The 20,672-nt window shown below is 43.1% G+C and overlaps 1 protein-coding gene across 17 annotated transcripts in view; it reads left to right on the top strand.

The window, feature by feature from the left end:
- Nucleotides 1-20,672, top strand: part of LOC125463012 (tetraspanin-18-like) — a 128,065-nt gene that overhangs the window by 71,546 nt on the left and 35,847 nt on the right. For 4 of the 17 annotated variants that reach the window (XM_059653449.1, XM_048553617.2, XM_059653445.1 and 1 more), the window contains exons 2-3: nt 8,447-8,565; nt 9,038-9,124. The exons of 7 other annotated variants lie outside the window; for them this stretch is intronic. The gene's annotated coding sequence lies outside the window, so the exon portion shown is untranslated. Of the gene's footprint in view, nt 1-8,446; nt 8,566-9,037; nt 9,125-16,225; nt 16,390-20,672 lie in introns of those variants that run through there. 6 more of the 17 variants (XM_059653447.1, XM_048553616.2, XM_059653444.1 and 3 more) reach the window with 2 other exon arrangements.

The raw sequence follows: 20,672 nt of genomic DNA, 5'->3' as shown, positions 1-20,672 counted from the left end.
CCATGCTCTCACAACTCTCTGCGTAAAGAACCTGCCTCTGACATCCCCTCTATACTTTCCACCAACCAGCTTAAAACTATGACCCCTCGTGCTAGCCATTTCTGCCCTGGGAAATAGTCTCTGGCTATCAACTCTATCTATGCCTCTCATTATCTTGTATACCTCAATTAGGTCCCCTCTCCTCCTCCTTTTCTCCAATGAAAAGAGACCGAGCTCAGTCAACCTCTCTTCATAAGATAAGCCCTCCAGTCCAGGCAGCATCCTGGTAAACCTCCTCTGAACCCTCTCCAAAGCATCCACATCTTTCCTATAATAGGGTGCCCAGAACTGGACGCAGTATTCCAAGTGCGGTCTAACCAAAGTTTTATAGAGCTGCAACAAGATCTCACGACTCAAACTCAATCCCCCTGTTAATGAAAGCCAAAACACCAAATGCTTTCTTAACAACCCTGTCCACTTGGGTGGCCATTTTAAGGGATCTATGTATCTGCACACCAAGATCCCTCTGTTCCTCCACGCTGCCAAGAATCCTATCCTTAATCCTGTACTCAGCTTTCAAATTCGACCTTCCAAAATGCATCACCTCGCATTTATCCAGGTTGAACTCCATTTGCCACCTCTCAGCCCATCTCTGCATCCTGTCAATGTCCCGCTGCAGCCTATAACAGCCCTCTACACTGTCAACGACACCTCCGACCTTTGTGTCGTCTGCAAACTTGCTGACCCATCCTTCAATTCCCTCGTCCAAGTCATTAATAAAAATTACAAACAGTAGAGGCCCAAAGACAGAGCCCTGTGGAACTCCACTCACCACTGACTTCCAGGCAGAATATTTTCCTTCTACTACCACTCGCTGTCTTCTGTTGGCCAGCCAATTCTGTATCCAAGCAGCTAAGTTCCCCTGTATCCCATTCCTCCTGACCTTCTGAATGAGCCTACCATGGGGAACCTTATCAAATGCCTTACTGAAGTCCATATACACCACATCCACAGCTCGACCCTCATCAACCTTTCTAGTCACATCCTCAAAAAACTCGATAAGGTTTGTAAGGCATGACCTACCCCTCACAAAGCCGTGTTGACTGTATTTGATCAAGCCATGCTCTTCCAGATGGTCATAAATCCTATCCCTCAGAATCCTTTCTAACACCTTGCAGACGACAGACGTGAGACTTACCGGTCTATAATTGCCGGGGATTTCCCTATTTCCTTTCTTGAAGAGAGGAATTACATTTGCCTCTCTCCAGTCCTCAGGTACGACTCCAGTGGAGAGCAAGGATGCAAAGATCTTCGCAAGTGGCGAAGCAATTGCATTTCTCGCTTCCAAAAGCAGCCGAGGACAAATCTGATCCGGGCCTGGCGACTTGTCAATCTTAATGTTTGACAAAATTTTCAGCACATCAGCTTCGTCTATCTCTATCCATTCCAGCATGCACACCTGCTCTTCAAAGGTTTCATTCACTACAAAGTTGGTTTCTTTCGTAAAGACAGAAGCAAAAAACTCATTTAGGGCTTCCCCTACCTCCTCAGGCTCCACACACAAGTTCCCTATGCTATCCCTGATCGGCCCTACTCTTTCTTTGACCATTCTCTTATTCCTCACGTAAGTGTAAAATGCCTTTGTGTTTTCCCGGATTCCTTCTGCCAAGCCTTTCTCGTGCCCCCTCCTGGCTCTCCTCAGACCATTTTTGAGCTCCTTCCTTGCCTGCATGTAATCCTCTCTAGCTGAACTTGACCCTAGCTTCCTCCACCTTATGTAAGCTACCTTCTTCCTTTTCACTAGAAGCTCCACCGCTCTCGTCATCCAAGGTTCCTTAATCTTACCCCTTCTTGCCTGTCTCAGAGGGACATATTTACTCATCACTCCCAACAACTGTTCCTTAAACCATCTCCACGTGTCTATAGTTCCCTTACCATGGAACAACTGCTCCCAGTCCATGCTTCCTAACTCATGTCTAAGTCCACACAACATTTACCACAAATTTGGGTTCTTGTTGAGATAGATGTCTTGAGTTTACTAGTATCACAAAATAGTTATACAATTACAGTATCACAGAATTAAACTAAAAGCCTGGGTTCCATGCTTACTGATATTACTTCCACATATCTACTGATTGAAGACACTCCACTGACTCTATTACACTGAGAGTGACTGAAGTTGAGGCAGGTAAATTTATATCTTTTAGATGTCGTGATGTCATGTAACTGTTTTAAAGGTACATGCCTTTCCAGTCTAGAATCTGTACCTTAATCATGGATATTTTGTCTCTATGTGTTCAAATAACATCTTGCTGGACATACAAATGACTAGTTTAAGTTCTTCTACAACTACCAGAATGTGGTAGTATGGCTTCCCTCTACTGTCTGTCATTGCAGATGGATATGTATCATTTGTCATAGCCATCTGGCTGTTGTCTGGCACATTATCTTCAGTATCCAAATTGTAATACTTTGTGAAGGATGATCGATTTCTTCGCAAGACTTGAATATCGTTGAGCACAATGTTTTAGCCGTAACCTACATTCAATGAAGCAGCAAGTTTCCATGAATCATGTGTTTCCATGAAAATTTCAAACTCATATGGTTTATCCTGGTTCAAGTTGGGATAACTCGTCTGCACTCACTGGCCACGCCCTTATAACCATTTCTCCCGTCTTTCCGGCAATGTGTAATGCATATTTTAGTTGCGTTGTGAGAATTGGGAGAGAAGAGCTGTGGATTTTTCTCCCAAACATGAGAGCTCCTGGTGCATGTGTTGGAAACATGCTCTCATTTACTCCAGATTATTGTTAGACACAATTTGTTGAGACACACTGAAAATACTGAGTATGTTTGTCATGTTAACCTAACATTGGTTACATTAGTGATTCTGCACCCTGACTACTCAGCTTTCTCTTGAAGTTGATCTCAGAAAGTATCATAAGGTGACACTCCACCTGATTCCATTGGATCCCTACTGTTGTGTAAGATAATGGTTCTGAAAGATTTAAATGAAGCTGCACTAAGCTCCACCCAATCTTCAGTGGAGAAGAAGTACTATTACTGGAATGTTGTCAAGGCTATGTACACATTCTCCTGCAGTGAATTGATATCATGTACAGTGAATTGGCTGAAGACTAGCATCAGCAATGGATACACTTGTGTTATCTCTGGCTCCTGATAATCTTTGCAATAATGCCTAATTAGTCAATATAATTTGTACATTTGGTATCATGCCATGAGCAACATACTGTTGTGTAAGGCAACTGTGTCTTCTCATTAAGATTCAATTCTGGTTTATCCTCTTATTGCTAGTTATTTTAGGTAGGATTTAAACTTTGCACAGAGAGGAGGATTGGCAGCAACTCTCCACACCAACCACAATCTACCACCCAACACAATCCATACTGATAGATATGACACCCACTTCCAGAATTAAATGAAAATAATATTCCCAACCACTGTTCAACAACACCAGCACAAAACTGACAATCTTGGTCAGAGTGATCACTAGCTTGCCTGGTCAATACAATGGGATAACACCACACAGAATGTAGGGGAGGCGATGGCCTAATGGTGTTATTATTGCACCATTCTGACAGAGTCTGTCCCTGCTGCTCTCTGGCACAGAGTCTGTCCCTGCTGCTCAGAATGGAAGGGGGAAGAGGAGCAGAGCATTAGTCATTGGGGACTCCATAGTTAGGGGGACAGATAGGAGGTTCTGTGGGGACGCGAGAGACTCACGGTTGGTGTGTTGCCTCCCAGATGCCAGGGTGCGTGATGTCTCTGATCGTGTTTTTGGGATCCTTAAGGGGGAGGGGGAGCAGCCACAAGTCGTGGTCCACGTTGGCACCAATGACATAGGTAGGAAGATGGGGATTTAAGGCAAAAATTCACGGAGCTAGGATGGAAGTGGAGAGCTAGGATGAACAGAGTTGTTGTCTCTGGTTTGTTGCCCGTGCCACGTGCTAGTGAGGCGAGGAATAGGGAGAGAGAGGAGTTGAACACATGGCTACAGGGATGGTGCTGGAGGGAGGGTTTTGGATTCTTGGATAAATGGGGCTCTTTCTGGGGTAGGTGGGACCTCTACAAGCAAGATGGTCTTCACCTGAACCAGAGGGGTACCAATATCCTGGGGGGGGGGTGGAATTTGCTAAGACTATTTGCGTGGTTTAAACTAATTCAGCAGGGGGATGGGAACCAGAATTGTAGTTCGAGTATAGAAAAGGTTGAGAGTAGGGTGGTCCGAAATTAAGTTTCAGGAACGCAAGATGGCACCGGCAAGTAAGAAGTTGGTTTGAAGTGTGTCCACATCAATGCCAGGAGCGTCCGGAATAAGGTGGGTGAACTTGCAGCATGGGTTAGTACCTGGGACTTTGATGTTGTGGCCATTTCGGAGACATGGATAGAGCAGGGACAGGAATGGTTGTTGCAGGTTCCGGGATTTAGATGTTTCAGTAAGAACAGAGAAGATGGTAAAAGGGGGGGAGGTGTGGCATTGTTGGTCAAGGACAGTATTACAGTTGCAGAGGGGATGTTTGGGGATTCGTCAACTGAGGTAGTATGAGCTGAGGTTAGAAACAGGAAAGGAGAGGTCACCCTGTTGGGAGTTTTCTATAGGCCTCCGATTAGTTCCAGAGATGTAGAGGAAAGGATAGCAAAGATGATTCTTGATAGGAGTGAGAGAGACAGGGTAGTTTTCATGGGGGACTTCAACTTTCCAAATATTGACTGGGAATACGAGTATGATAGATGGGTCAGTTTTTGTCCAGTGTGTGCAGGAGGGCTTCCTGACACAGTATGTAGATAGGCCAACAAGGGACGAAGCCACATTAGATTTGGTACTGGGTAATGAGCCCGGCCAGGTGTTAGATTTGGAAGTAGGTGAGCACTTTGGTATTAGCGATCACAATTCTGTTATGTTTACTTTAGTGATGGAAAGGGATAGGTATATACCACTGGGCAAGAGTTATAGCTGGGGGAAAGGCAATTATGATGAGATTAGACAAGATTTAGGGAGCATAGCATGGGGAAGGAAACTGCAGGGGATGGGCACATTAGAAATGTGGAACTTATTCAAGGAAAAGCTCCTCTGTGTCCTAGATAAATATGTACCTGTCAGGCAGGGAGGAAGCTGTAGAGTGCGGGAGCCGTGATTTGCGAAGGAGGTGGAATCTCTGGTCAAGAGAAAGAAGAAGGCTTATGTTAGGATGAGATGTGAAGGCTCAGTTAGGGCGCTTGAGGGCTACAAGGTAGCCAGGAAAGACCTAAAGAGAGAGCTCAGAAGAGCCATCAGAAATTGTTGGCGGATAGCATCAGGGTAAACACTGAGGCTTTCTATAGGTATTTAAGGAAGAAAAGAATGACGAAAGTAAGATTAGGCCCAATCAAGGATAGTAGTGGTAAGTTGTGCGTGGAGTCAGATGAGATAGGGGAAGTGCTAAATGAATATTTTTCAACAGTATTCACTTTAGAAAACGACAATGTTGTTGAGGAGAATACTGAGATACAGGCTAATAGACTAGGTGGGATTGAAGTTCACAAGGAAGAGGTATTAGAAATCCTACAGAGGGTGAAGATAGATAAGTCCCCTGGGCCGAATGGGATTTATCCTCGGATCGTCTGCGAAGCCAGGGAGGAGATTGCCGAGCCTTTGGCATTGATCTTTAACTCGTCATTGTCTACAGGAATAGTGCCAGATGACTGGAGGATAGCAAATGTGGTTCCCCTGTTCAAGAAGGGGAGTAGAGACAATCCTGGTAATTATAGACCAGTGAGCCTTACCTCAGTTGTTGGTAAAGTGTTGGAAAAGGTTATAAGGGATAGGATTTATAATCATCTAGAAAAGAATAAATTGATTGGGGATAGTCAGCACGGTTTTGTGAAGGGAAGGTCATGCCTCACAAACCTTATTGAGTTCTTTGAGAAGGCGACCAAACAGGTAGATGAGAGTAAACCGGTTGATGTGGTGTATTTGGATTTCAGCAAGGCGTTTGATAACATTCCCCACAATAGGCTTTTGTACAAAATGCGGAGGAACGGAATTGTTGGAGATATAGCAATTTGGATCGGAAATTGGCTTGCTGAAAGAAGACAGAGGGTGGTAGTTGGTGGGAAACGTTCATCCTGGAGACCAGTTACTAGTGGTGCACCGCAGGGTCGGTGTTGGGTCCACTGCTGTTTGTCATTTTTATAAGTGACCTGGATGAGGGCGTAGAAGGATGGGTTAGTAAATTTGCAGATGACACTAAGGTCGGTGGAGTTGTGGATAATGACGAAGGATGCTGTAGGTTGCAGAGAGACATAGATAAGCTGCAGAGCTGGGCTGAGAGGTGGCAAATGGAGTTTAACGCAGACAAGTGTGAGGTGATGCAGTTTGGTAGGAGTAACCGGAAGGCAAAGTACAGGGCTAATGGTAAGATTCTTAATAGTGTAGATGAGCAGAGAGATCTCTGTGTCCATGTACACAGATCCTTGAAAGTTGCCACCCAGGTTGACAGGGCTGTTAAGAAGGCATACAGCTTTTATTAATGGAGGGATCGCGTTCCAGAGCCAAGAGGTTATGGTGAAGCTGTACAAAACTCTGGTGCGGCCGCACTTGGAGTATTGTGTACAGTTCTGGTCACTGCATTATAAGAAGGATGTGGAAGCTTTGGAAAGGGTGCAGAGGAGATTTACTAGGATGTTGCCTGGTATGGAGGGAAGGTCTTATGAGTAAAGGCTGAGGGACTTGAGGCTGTTTTCATTAGAGAGAAGAAGGTTGAGCGGTGACTTAATTGAAACATATAAAATAATCAGAGGGTTAGATAAGGTGGATAGGGAGAGCCTTTTTCCTAGGATGGTGATGGCAATCACGAGGGGGCATAGCTTTAAATTGAGGAGTGAAAGATATAGGACAGATGTCAGAGGTAGTTTCTTTACTCAGAGAGTAGTAAGGGAATGGAACGCTTTGACTGCAACGGTAGTAGATTCGCCAACTTTAGGTACATTTAAGTCATCATTGGATAAGCATATGGACGTACATGGAATAGTGTAGGTTAGATGGGCTTGAGGTCGGTATGACAGATCAGCACAACATCGAGGGCCGAAGGGCCTGTACTGTGCTGTAATGTTCTATGTTTTATGTTCTATATTATTCCGGAGACCCAGGTAATGTTTTGGGACCAAGGTTTGAAACCTGCCAGGGCAGACGGTAGAATTTGAATTTGATGAATGTCTGGAATTTCCAAGTCTAAAGATGGCCATGAATGCATTGTTGCTTGTTGGGAAAAACTTGTATGGTTCACTAATATTCTTTAGGGAGGGAAACTGCCATCCTTACCTAGTTTGGCCTACATGTGACTCCAGACCCTCAGCAATATGGTTGACTCTTAACTACCCTCTGGGCAATTAGGGATGGGCAATAAATGCTGTCCTAGTTGGTAATATTCACATCCCATGAATGAATAATAAAAAGACTATAAAAGGTATCATTTTGAGATTTAGTTAATATAATTTTGGGAGGTTTTCCTCTGGTTTCTTTTTCTACAGAATTAATTAAACTTCTTTTCAAGCATTTTATTCTTCTATTTTATCTCAAGTAATGAGCAGAGAGAATCCTCCTGTTATGGTTACAATACCACTTATAAATTCCAACTTGCTGAAAACTTCTCCTGATGGAACATACTCTGTAGTATTGGATAAGTCATTGCTCTGTGTTCAATTATGAGTCCGTTTACTATTGATGATCTTGGTGCTCAATTAGTTAATCCTGGGTTTAGCCACAGGGAAATAAAACTATAGAAAGAGTTGGAAGCCAGAGTTAGAAACACATTGTAGACACTTTGAAATATTGTGAATAAAATTAGATACATATAGAAACTAGCATCACGTCTGCATGGCTGTGATGTGAAATTGACAACACTTTTCATCTGGACTGTGAAGTACCTAACTTGGAAACCCCTCAGGTTGAGATTAACATCTGATGGGAATTATTTTCTTCACTTTGAATGCCAATTTTCATCCACCTAAAAGGTCTACATTTATTCATTGCAAGCTACACACAAGGAACCTGAAATTCCTTGAACTAAAACAAAGAACTGAAAGTGCTGCTGATCTGAAACAAAAATAAATTGCTGGTGAAACTCCACAGATGTCACAGCACCTGTGGAGAGAAAGCAGAGTCAAATGTTTCGAGTCTAGTGACTTTATCAGAACAGAATGGACTATGGACTTGAAACGGTAGAGTCAGGTGGACCTTGTAGAATATGAGTTCTCTGACTGGAGTTGTTAACCAGGCCCAATTAGGGAACCCTGGTTGACAAATACAAAACAAGAGTGTCAGAGGTTCTGTTCACCCTGAGAGTTAGCTCTGAGGAAGTTGGAACAATTGAAGTACCGAGCACATGTACACAATGGTTGACTTGATGATGGAATATGGCCTCTGTGGAGTTATTTCAGAAACATTAAGTCTGCTTTCTCCCCACAGATGCTGTCAGAAGTGCTGAGTTCTACCTGAAATTTCCTTATGTACAGTTTGCCTTTAGCTGCTGTCCTCCTGAAAGTGAGCTTGTCAGATTTGGCACCTAATTGACATGGCGATGGCAGGTACCCATAGCACTATTGCTGTTTATCTTGCTGCATGTAGTAGAAGATCCAGTACCTATCTACAACTCAGTGATCTGGGTGGTGATAAATCACAGAATAATTGTAACCCTCAGAGAGTAAAACTGCAGTGCTAATTGGATAGTTCTTTTAAAGAGTTAACATGGGTGTGATGGACCAAATGGTTGCTGTCACTGAGCTGTAAAATTCCATGACTAGAGAACTCACCACTTGGGGAATTTTTCAAAAGTACAGTCATAGGATGTGGGCTGTAAAGGCTGACATTCACTGTGCCTTGCTGCTTAAAATGGAATGGCTTGTAAGAATTCTTCAGAGTTCAATTGAGGGCTAACCACAGTGATGAGGAAACGGTGCCATGTAAATGCCAGACCTGGTAATCATGTTCTTTTGACAAACTGAGTTTCTCTGACAATTCTGGCATACTGACACTATTTATATTTTGTTTTACTTTCAGATTTATTGAACTAGATTAAAATACTCTGGTGTGAACCCATAACCTCTGAATTATTAGCACTGACCTCTGCATCTTAGGTCCTGGAACGTAAGTATTTTATAAGTATTCTGCAAGTTAACCCACAAACAACTCTCCTTATGTTATGCTTTGTCCTATAACTGCAGTGTGCTACTAAGCTGGTTGCACAAACACCTTAAAAGAACCATTCTCCCCCAGTCTCTGCCAGCTAGGTGGCAATGCACATGCTTGCCTTCTGATGACAACCAGAATATCATGTGCGGTGGATTCCCATCCTGCTCTTGCACCGTTACAACTTGTCGAGGTGGTGGGTGCAGGGGAGGAGGGAGTGGTTTTTCTCACACACATGGTAACTCTCATTGACAGCTGTTGATAAGAGAGTCTAAGCTTCCACTCACATGTTGATCATTCCCACATCCACCATGGCACAATGCAACTGATCCACCAAATTACCAGGCTATTAGATGGCTTATCCAAATTCCAGAAATGGATGAGAAGAAATGTGTCTCAATTAAATTTTGAGAAGACTGAAACCATTGTCTTTGGTGGCCCCTGTAAAATTTTGTGTGTAGCTACAAACTCCAGCTATCTCACAGAAAGTGACTGTTTGAAAACTTGATATTCTATTTGACTTGGAGATAAGCTTCTAACCAGGTGAACCTTTACTCAAACTGTCTATTTCTATCTCTTTAGCATCATCTCACTTCACACATGTCTCAGATATTTTCTACTCTTGAAGCCTTCAATTTTGTCTCTGTTCTAGAATTTACTGGTCCAATTTGACATGTACCAACCTCTTCTACACTTAAATGCTGCATCTTGGGCTGCAACAGGACGTTGTGTGCTCAGAAACATACACTCAGCATGTGGACTGGACCAAGCTGTTTGCTTGCTGTTATAGCAGTCACATTCTCAGAGCCTACATGAAAACTGGCCGCATCCCTGCCATACCTCTCTATTTTTGTACTTCTACTCCTTAGCTAGAGGTACCAGACTCAGAGTACTGCAATGTTGTTGAGTCTTTTATACCAAGTGCTGGAAAATGAGATTAGAATAGTTAGGTGGTTGTCTTGAACAGCATTGTCTCAATGGGCTGAAGGGCCTTTTTTGTTCTAGAGACCTCAATGGCTCCAAACAGACACAGCCAAAAGAACATAAGATTCAGCCTTTAGTGTTTTGACCCTGGGAAAGCTATGTTTCTGTTACTGGTGATAATTCCTTATTTTGCTACCAGTCCAACAACAACAAACTGCAACCATGAAGCTACATTGATATCTTACAGTCTAAAAAATAGTGTAATGGGAAGTGATCCCAAATGTGTAATTATTTTAATTCCTACTAATTCAAAGTTGGTCAAATGTAAATTGGTGGTGACAAGGCAAAGGATGCAAAGCAAAAGGAAATAGATGTTGGGTTTTTTTCAAAATATTCACAAATACATATCTGGAAAATGCTTGCGGTGATGTAATTTAAGCTTCTTTAAACCATTTTGTTAGTGCATTCCAATGGACTGGGGCTGCAGCCGGCTAACTCACAGTTGTAGGTGACCCTACCGAGCACAAGGTTCAGTCTGAACCAGTGGTAATGTCACTGGATTATTAATCCAGAAAGCCCAGGCTAATGTTTTGGGGACATAAATTCAAATGTAGCCAAGGCATCTGGTTGAATTGAAATTCAATTAAGCAATTTGGAATTAAAACGTTGTCTTAGAAATGGTAACTGTCAAACTATTATTGAAAAAACCGTCTGGTCCACTAGCATTCTTTCGGGAAAGAAACCTCTTACCATTACTTGATTGGTCTACATGTGACTCCAGGCCCACGGTTGACTCTTAATTAACATGTGCAATAGCCTAGGGATGGCCAACAAATGCTGCTTCACAGAGGAGAATAAAGAACAATTTCGTTGCTTCCCAATGTGGCATTATAAAGGATGCCATGTAGATGGGTTTAATGCCAATTATCCTGGAAGGTAACCCATTAATCCTTGCTGAAAAAATGAATGTGTGCTGGTGAGTAAGATTGCTCAAGGAACTTGACTTTCTATTGCAAGCTGTACTTTTATATTATCTTGTATCCTGGTGGCATGGATAATGATGGTAGAGGCAACATTATGAAAGCACCATCCTGGCTATCATCTCTTGGGGAGGGGGCTAGTGTTGGGAGGGTGGGGTTTTCTGTGATAGAATAGAATGTGAACTCACAGTTCTGAAGGAACACTACACCACGTGCCACACGACATCCCATAATAGGTGTGTGCACTTTGGTAAAGGGTATGGTTTAGCTCAGTTGGCTATATGGCTGGTTTACAATGTAGAGTGATGTGACCTTGTTGAATGATTTTAAGGCCAGGATAGATAGATTTTTGAACAGTAAAGGGATTAAGAGTTATAGTGGGTGGGCAGGTAAATGGAGCTGAGTCAACAAGAAAGATCAGCCATGATCTTACTAAATGGTGGAGCAGGGTCAAGGGGCCACATGGCCTACTCCTCCTGTTTCTTACGTTCTTCGGTTCATCTGATACAACAGGCATTCAAGCTGAGGTTATCATGAAGGACTCACCTTCTCAACCTCACCCCTCACCTGACGTGTGATGACCCTCAGGTTATGTTAAACCAATGCCTGTTGTCTCTATCTAATGGGAGAGCAGCTCTATGGTCTGTTAAGACTATGGCACCTTTACATTTAAAGGGCACCATGAACTATAGATAACGCTGTCCAAAAGCTTGCTAACAATCACAAACTAAACTGACACGGGAATAAATATGTATGAATGTGACATGTAATGATCATCATGTTCATGGACTGCACATCACCAAGAATCAATGCCTTTATAGAGGGTGAAAGGTCAAAAAACAAGTTTTATCCCTCGTGCAAGATTGACAAAGCATAAAGAAGGGTCCTGACCTGAATGCCAGCTTTCCTCGCTTCTGATGCTGCCTGACCTGCTGTGTTCCTCCAGCTCCACACAGTGTTATCTCTGACTCCAGCATCAGCAGTTCTCACTTTATCTCTGAAGCTTAAAGTTGTGCTGTGCTTGAAAATAGTGAATGCACAACAGACAAAACGCCACATTATAAACCATTTTGATGCATCTACTCACTGAACTATGTGGTGGAGAGGCAATTGGTAGGAGATGGAGATAGGGTTCACATTCTCTTAGTTATCACAAAGAGCACTTTATTTGAATTGGAAATGAGTTGAACAATGTCACTAAACATAGCTGGAGAAACAACACCACCAGAGCCCACATACAAAGGCTGAAAATATCTGGGCATGGTTTACAAGGGATGCATATTATGCCCACCATTCTTCCCTCACCACCGCCACCCCCCCCCCCCCCCCCCACATCTTGCTAGGCATGTTTTTACTGGTGGGGGGGGTGGCACAAAAATAAAATGCTAGCCTACCTCCTTCCTGTCCATCTATGAGCTGTTCCCTATTATATGGAGGGTGGGTACGGTGTCCGATAGGTGCCTGCCCTCAGGCCTATTGAGGTCCTGAACTGTCCTATTAATTGGCAATTAACCCACCTCCACTGCTAGACAATGTTGAGTTTTATGATAGCGGGTGGTGTTCCGGCCTCTGAGCCAGGAGTCAAGGGTTTGAAACCCACCGATTTCAGAGATCTTCCACAACATGCCCAAATGGTTCTGGATAAAATGGAGCAATGAATGTATCAGGAACACCACAATTGAAGATTGTATGTAAATTCAATAATGTTGGCAATGCATCGGGTTATATTTGCAATTTGCAATTTGCAGAGGCTCATTACTCTAAGCCTTACAACTGTATATTAACAACCATGCACAGGAAGAAATGTCTAGTTAGACCAGTACACCTGATCCTTTCAAAAACTTCAATCTATCCTTTTCCATAAGTGAATTTGTCTACCGAATGTCCTTAGGAACAATGCTATTAGGGGTAGGCCCCTTCATCACCCCTGAAGTTTCATCTCAATATGTGTGCGACTTAGCCCTAGTCGAACACTATGGCTATTTCTTTAGAGAATACATCGAGCTAACAAAAACTGTTGAGATTTGGAGAAAGAATAGAGGAAAAAAGGTTACATTTGTAAAGAGATGTTTGGCCTGCCTTTACTTGATGAGATATGGTAATTGATGCTGGTGTACAGACCCAACAGATTTTACTTAATCTATTTCAGATGTCCAACATTTCCAGTTTGTTCTTTATCTGAAAAATATTTCTGGTATTATGGCCAACTCTCTTCTGATCTTTGCCAGACCAGTATTTGATCCAATTCCTTCCCGAGAGTTTAGGAAAGTCAAGAATTTCTGTCAGGAGTTAGCAATGTATACTGTGAGTAAGTTAGTCTAACTGTGAAGAAATTATTACGGAGGAAACAGATTGGCTCAGGAAAGCAGTACAGTCAGTAAGTCTCTTCCAGAATGGTTCAAACCTTTGAGATATTAGTGAGGTACTTCTCAATGTGTGATCTATGCCTTCATCTTTTAAGGAAAATTGGGACAGTATTTAGGACAGAATGCATGACTCATTCCTTCCAGCTACTGACTTGTCCTTTCTAATAACTTTACCTTAAACTTCTCTAGTTTGTCAGATCCTTTTCATAACTGTAAAATGCATGTCCACGTCCACATACAGCCTTTTTTCCTTTTTGAAAGTTAACTGGGATCACATAGGAATTAGCTACTTGGCAGATGACTTATTAACACCCATGCCACATTAATGATCTCAGTCAGAGGAGAAGTTCAGAAATGGGATGGTAGAAACAGGAATAGGCCATTCAGCCCCTTGAACATTTTCTGTCATTCAGTTAGAGCATAGATAACTACATCTAATATCTTGGTTTAGTTATACTTAAACCCCTGCCTAATAAAAGTCGATCACTCTCCGTTTTGACATTTTCGACTGACCTAACCTCAGCAGCTCTTTGAAGCGAGAGTTCCAAATTTCCATGACCATTTGTGTGAATTCCATTGCCTGTGAAATGGCTATGCTCACTTGTTCTGGACTTCCCCACATGAAGAAACGGATTTTCTCTCTACATCTCACTCTCTAGTCTATTATGGAGTGATACAGTAGCTCAGTGGTTAGCACTGCTGTCTCAAGTGCCAGGGATCTGGGTTCAATTCCAGCCTTGGGCAACTGTCTGTGTGGAGTTTACACATTCTCCCTGTTTCCTCCATGTGCTCCTATTGCCTGTCACAGTCCAAAGATTCGCAGGTTATGTGGATTGGCCATGCTAAATTCCCCATTGTGCCCAGGAATGTGCAAGTAGGTGGGAATTGCAGGATTACAGGGATAGGGTCGAGGGTGGGTCTGGGTGTGATGCTCTTCGGAGGGTCAGTATGGATTCAAGTGGCCTGCTTCCACACCTAAGGGATTCGATGAATTCCTTTGTTCCTCTTAAGTGATCCTCATTGCATGACCCCTCAATCTTCCATACTCCACATTATTCTAAACAGTTGAAGCACTACAAATTCCTGGTTTGTCTTGGTTCTGCAGTGGGTACAAGTATGGAAGGGAGGTGAACAAAGGGGATATGTCAGCATCTTGGGGTTGTCACGCCTCTAGGATCATCTGAATTAAAGATGATCTCTAGGCACTGCCATGAGCAAACTGTGTGAAAAATCACTGGAGCAAAACAAACTTTTGTTTTCTTGCAATGTTTTTCTTTAATGTCATAAAGTATTAGCAATGGGGGAAGAAGGATGTTTGATTTTTTGAGACCACAATATGACCCATTGTGATCAACCCTAAGGCTTTTGTTGCAGACCTTTTCCCAGTGATCTGCTCTGTAAAATCTGTGCAAATAGTGTCAGAAAAGAAACATTTGTATGGATTTATGAATGAGGAGCAGAAATAGGCCATTTGGCCCCTCTAGTCTGCTCTGCCATTCAATAGGATTATGGCTAATCTCGTTGCAAACTTAAGTCCGCATTATCACCTACTACTGGTAATCTTTCACCCACTTACTTCACCAGACTCCTCCTCTACCTTAAGGATCCTGCTTCCACCACCTTATCAGGAATAGATTTCCAAGCACTCATGACACTTGACTAAAAAGATTCGCCCCAAATCTGGGTGACGCCTGCTTTTTAAATAGTGACTCCTAGTTTTAGATTCTCCTGGGAAAGGAAACATCTCTGTATCAATGCTGTCAAGATCCCTCAGAATCTAGCTAGACCAACCTCTGTGCCTAAGGCAACCCTTGGCTTTCATGCTTATTTCCCCACATTTGCTACATTGGTAAGTTTCACGCAAGAACAATCATCACATGGATGAGCAGGGAATAGATAGTACCTCTGGAAATGTATCCTTGTAAGAATCAACACCTTCAGGAAAGGAAGAGAAATCCTGTCTACATTCCTTAAATTTTCAGTCTTTCAAAATGAACAGCCCTTTCATCCCTTGTCTCTTTTATAGCTTGACAGTCGGAAACATGAAAGATACAATGTGCTGCAAATTCAGGATTAGATATCAGCGATTTGTCATGTTAGAAAGAGAGAGTGCATATTGCAGACAAATATAAAATCTACCCCAGGCGATGAAGAACCTTTTCATGCAGATTCCTATGTAAGTAATTATTGGAAGATTTATGCTTTGCCCTGCAGTATCCTTTATCTGTACATTCTCTGCAATGCTGTCGTGCTGGCTTCAAAGATGATCACAAACCTTATGAACCTTTTGCAAAGGGTGAATGAGCTGGTGGGCCAGCAGAGCAGGAAGAAGGCAAGGTTTTGCCAAGAGTTACCATGTAGACACTGCTTTGATTAGAACTGCAAAAATAAGTCAGCAGTAGCTGCACTTTTTTTCAAGCACAGGGTTGCTTGGTCTCAAACTTCAATCAGTACAAGTCTCGAATTTTGTTGTCTGAAAAAAGAGCATTGAGCAAATCTCCCCTGAGCCCCATATAGAAAAACCAACTGCAGGGAGAAAACACAATTCCTTCTCTCCAGGGATAAAAACATTACTCACTTTAATCAAATGGGTCAGTTGCTATGTCCTTCTGCATTAAGGAAAAAAAACACCTTGTAAAGTCTGTTTTCATTTTTATTGCTGTTAATAAAAGGCTTGAGCTCACAGCAACTTCCACCCTTATCTCTTTATCTCCTCCTCTGCATATTTCTCTCTGCAGAATGCTTTGCGGTGGGCTTGGTCACTGAGTGTAGCAGCATTGAGGGAAAGGGCTGCCCGCTTCCCACCCTCGATGTTGGTCCATGTCGTGTTCTATTACAATGTGACGGATGGTTAACATTCTGTGTGTAGCTAAGTGTTATGCTTGCTAAGTGTTCAAAACTGTGTGAAAACATTAAGCTTCCAGCACCAAAGACACATACTGGCAACAAAAAGGTGAGTTGAACTGAATGTCACTTGGGTATGAAGCATCATGCATTTGTAATAAACTATTTATCTTAAGCTTTTGTTGTTCTAAATGGCATATGGTTAACTGTTGATCATAGATTTGAGTCTTTCAGTCTTTGGTTGCCAAACATGAACAGCTTATACGAACTGAAATAATCCCTTTATCTCAATATTGCTATGAATCAAATTTTGTGACTGCAGAGGGATTTTCTGCTGATGCTGATTCACTTACTGTTATGATTCATCGCAACTGATTTTCTCCAGTGCAATAATTGGCTATTTCTCTAGTTTTGTTCTGTTGACTGTATTTCTGTAACTGCCAGTATTTCAATGTTCAAGAAGTGTGGCTGGGGAATGAGTTGAGTTCAGGAAGGTTGGACAAGTTTACTGACTTAAATGAAGGAAAGGTGAAAATCAACCCGAGCTTGAACGATCAAGCAATGAATGCTGTAATTACCAACGGAACAATGTTTTTGTAACCAGTGGGTGAGAGGATGTGAAATGCTGGTGTTTTGAGTGCTAGTTACTGAAGCAATCACTGCATGCTGTTTCCAATCTAGTGATGATACCTATAGCCTTACACTTCTGAAGGGTAAGCGTTTATGACTAGAGGTTGGGGGACTGTGAATTGAACGGGGAAGTGACGAAAGCTGTGATTACACAGTGAAGGGTGCAGCTGGGAAGTTCTCATCTTGGCGAAAGCATTACACAGTGGTCGACAATCAAAGCATTTCTGCAAGGATTGTAGGAAAATTAAAAAGGGCGTTCATAATTATTGTAAGAAATCAGCGTTATTGGATAAGTTCATAGAACATAGAACATAGAACATTACAGCACAGTACAGGCCCTTCGGCCCTCGATGTTGTGCTGACCTGTCATACCGACCTCAAGCCCATCTAATCTACACTATTCCATGAACGTCCATATGCTTATCCAATGACGACTTAAATGTACCTAAAGTTGGCGAATCTACTACTGTTGCAGTCAAAGCGTTCCATTCCCTTACTACTCTCTGAGTAAAGAAACTACCTCTGATATCTGTCCTATATCTTTCACTCCTCAATTTAAAGCTATGCCCCCTTGTGCTCGGCGTCACCATCCTAGGAAAAAGGCTCTCCCTATCCACTTTATCTAACCCTCTGATTATTTTATAAGTTTCAATTAAGTCACCGCTCAACCTTCTTCTCTCTAATGAAAACAGCCTCAAGTCCCTCAGCCTTTCCTCATAAGACCTTCCCTCCATACCAGGCAACATCCTAGTAAATCTCCTCTGCACCCTTTCCAAGGCTTCCACATTCTTCTTATAATGCGGTGACCAGAACTGTATGCAATACGCCAAGTGCGGCCGCACCAGAGTTTTGTACAGCTGTAGCATAACCTCTTGGTTCCGGAACTCCATTAATAAAAGCTAAAACACTGTATGCCTTCTTAACAGCCCTGTCAACCTGGGTGGCAACTTTCAAGGATCTGTGTACATGGAGAATCTTACCATTAGCCCTGTACTTTGCCTTCCGGTTACTCCTAGCAAAGTGCATCACCTCACACTTGTCTGCATTAAACTCCATTTGCCACCTCTCAGCCCAGCTCTGCAGCTTATCTATGTCTCTCTGCAACCTACAGCATCCTTCGTCACTATCCACAACTCCACTGAACTTAATGTCGTCTGCAAATTTATTAACCCATCCTTCTACGCCCTCATCCAGGCCATTTATAAAAATGACAAACAGCAGTGGACCCAACAACGACCCTTGCGGTACACCACTAGTAACTGGTCTCCAGGATGAACGTTTCCCACCAACTACCACCCTCTGTCTTCTTTCAGCAAACCAATTTCCGATCCAAACTGTTATATCTCCCACAATTCCATTCGTCCGCATTTTGTACAATAGCCTACTGTGGGGAACCTTATCAAACGCCTTGCTGAAATCCATATACACCACATCAACCGGTTTACTCTCATCTACCTGTATGGCCACCTTCTCAAAGAACTCAGTAAGGCTTGTGAGGCATGACCTTCCCTTCACAAAACCGTGCTGACTATCCCTAATCAATTTATTCCTTTCTAGATGATTATAAATCCTATCCCTTATAACCTTTTCCAACACTTTACCAACAACTGAGGTAAGGCTCACCGGTCTATAATTACCAGGATTGTCTCTACTCCCCTTCTTGAACAGGGGAACCACATTTGCTATCCTCCAGTCATCTGGCACTATTCCTGTAGACAATGACAAGTTAAAGATCAATGCCAAAGGCTCGGCAATCTCCTCCCTGGCTTCGCAGACGATCCGAGGATAAATCCCATCCGGCCCAGGGGACTTATCTATCTTCACCCTCTGTAGGATTTCTAATACCTCTTCCTTGTGAACTTCAATCCCACCTAGCCTATTAGCCTGTATCTCAGTATTCTCCTCAACAACATTGTCGTTTTCTAAAGTGAATACTGTTGAAAAATATTCATTTAGCGCTTCCCCTATCTCATCTGACTCCACACACAACTTACCACTACTATCCTTGATTGGGCCTAATCTTACTTTCGTCATTCTTTTCTTCCTTAAATACCTATAGAAAACCTTAGGGTTTACCCTGATGCTATCCACCAACAACTTCTCATGTTTCCTCCTGGCTCTTCAGAGCTCTCTCTTTAGGTCTTTCCTGGCTACCTTGTAGCCCTCAAGTGCCCTAACTGAGCCTTCACATCTCATCCTAACATAAGCCTTCTTCTTTCTCTTGACCAGAGATTCCACCTCCTTCGTAAACTACGGCTCCCGCACTCTACAGCTTCCTCCCTGCCTGACAGGTACATATTTATCTCGGACACAGAGGAGCTTTTCCTTGAATAAGTTCCACATTTCTAATGTGCCCATCCCCTGCAGTTTCCTTCCCCATTCTATGCTCCCTAAATCTTGTCTAATCTCATCATAATTGCCTTTCCCCCTGCTATAACTCTTGCCCAGTGGTATACACCTATCCCTTTCGATCACTAAAGTAAACATAACAGAATTGCGATCGCTATCACCAAAGTGCTCACCTACTTCCAAATCTAACACCTGGCCGGGCTCATTACCCAGTACCAAATCTAATGTGGCTTTGCGCCTTGTTGGCCTATCTACATACTGTGTCAGGAAGCCCTCCTGCACACACTGGACAAAAACTGACCCATCTATAATACTCGAACTATCGTATTCCCAGTCAATATTTGGAAAGTTGAAGTCACCCATGACAACTACCCTGTCTCTCTCACTCCTATCGAGAATCATCTTTGCTATCCTTTCCTCTACATCTCTGGAACTATTCGAATGCCTATAGAAAACTCCCAACAGGGTGACCTCTCCTTTCCTGTTTCTAACCTCAGCCCATGCTACCTCAGTTGACGAATCCTCAAACATCCCCTCTGCAACTGTAATACTGTCCTTGACCAACAATGCCACACCTCCCCCCTTTTACCATCTTCTCTGTTCTTACTGAAACATCTAAATCCCGGAACCTGCAACAACCATTCCTGTCCCTGCTCTATCCATGTCTCCGAAATGGCCACAACATCAAAGTCCCAGGTACTAACCCATGCTGCCAGTTCACCCACCTTTTTCCGGACGCTCCTGGCATTGAAGTGGACACACTTCAAACCAACTTCTTGCTTGCTGGTGCCATCTTGCGCCCCTGAAACTTAATTTCGGACCACCCTACTCTCAACCTTTTCTATACTCGAACTACAATTTTGGTTCCCATCCCCCTGCTGAATTAGTTTAAACCCACCAGAATAGCCTTAGCAAATTTCCCCCCAGGATATTGGTACTCGTCTGGTTCAGGTGAAGACCATCTTGCTTGTAGAGGTCCCACCTACCCCAGAAAGAGCCCCAATTATCCAAGAATCCAAAACCCTCCCTCCAGCACCTTCCCTGTAGCCATGTGTTCAACTCCTCTCTCTCCCTATTCCTCACCTCACTAGCACGTGGCATGGGCAACAAACCAGAGACAACAAATCTGTTCTTCCTAGCTCTCAGCTTCCATCCTAGCTCCCTGAATTTCTGCCGTAAATCCCCATCTCTCTTCCTACCTGTGTCATTGGTGGCAACGTGGACCACGACTTGTGGCTGATCCCCCTCCCCTTTAAGGATCCCAAAAACACGATCAGAGACATCATGCACCCTGGCATCTGGGAGGCAACACACCAATTGTGAGTCTTTCTTGTCCCCACAGAACCTCCTATCTGTCCCCCTAACTATGGAGTTCCCAATGACTACTGCTCTGCTCCTCTTCCCCCTTCCCTT

This window comes from Stegostoma tigrinum, chromosome 21 (genome assembly GCF_030684315.1).
Source record: "Stegostoma tigrinum isolate sSteTig4 chromosome 21, sSteTig4.hap1, whole genome shotgun sequence".
Classification (NCBI taxonomy): domain Eukaryota; kingdom Metazoa; phylum Chordata; class Chondrichthyes; order Orectolobiformes; family Stegostomatidae; genus Stegostoma; species Stegostoma tigrinum.
Note: the sequence above shows the minus strand (reverse complement) of the source record. Positions and strands in the feature narration are given on the sequence as shown.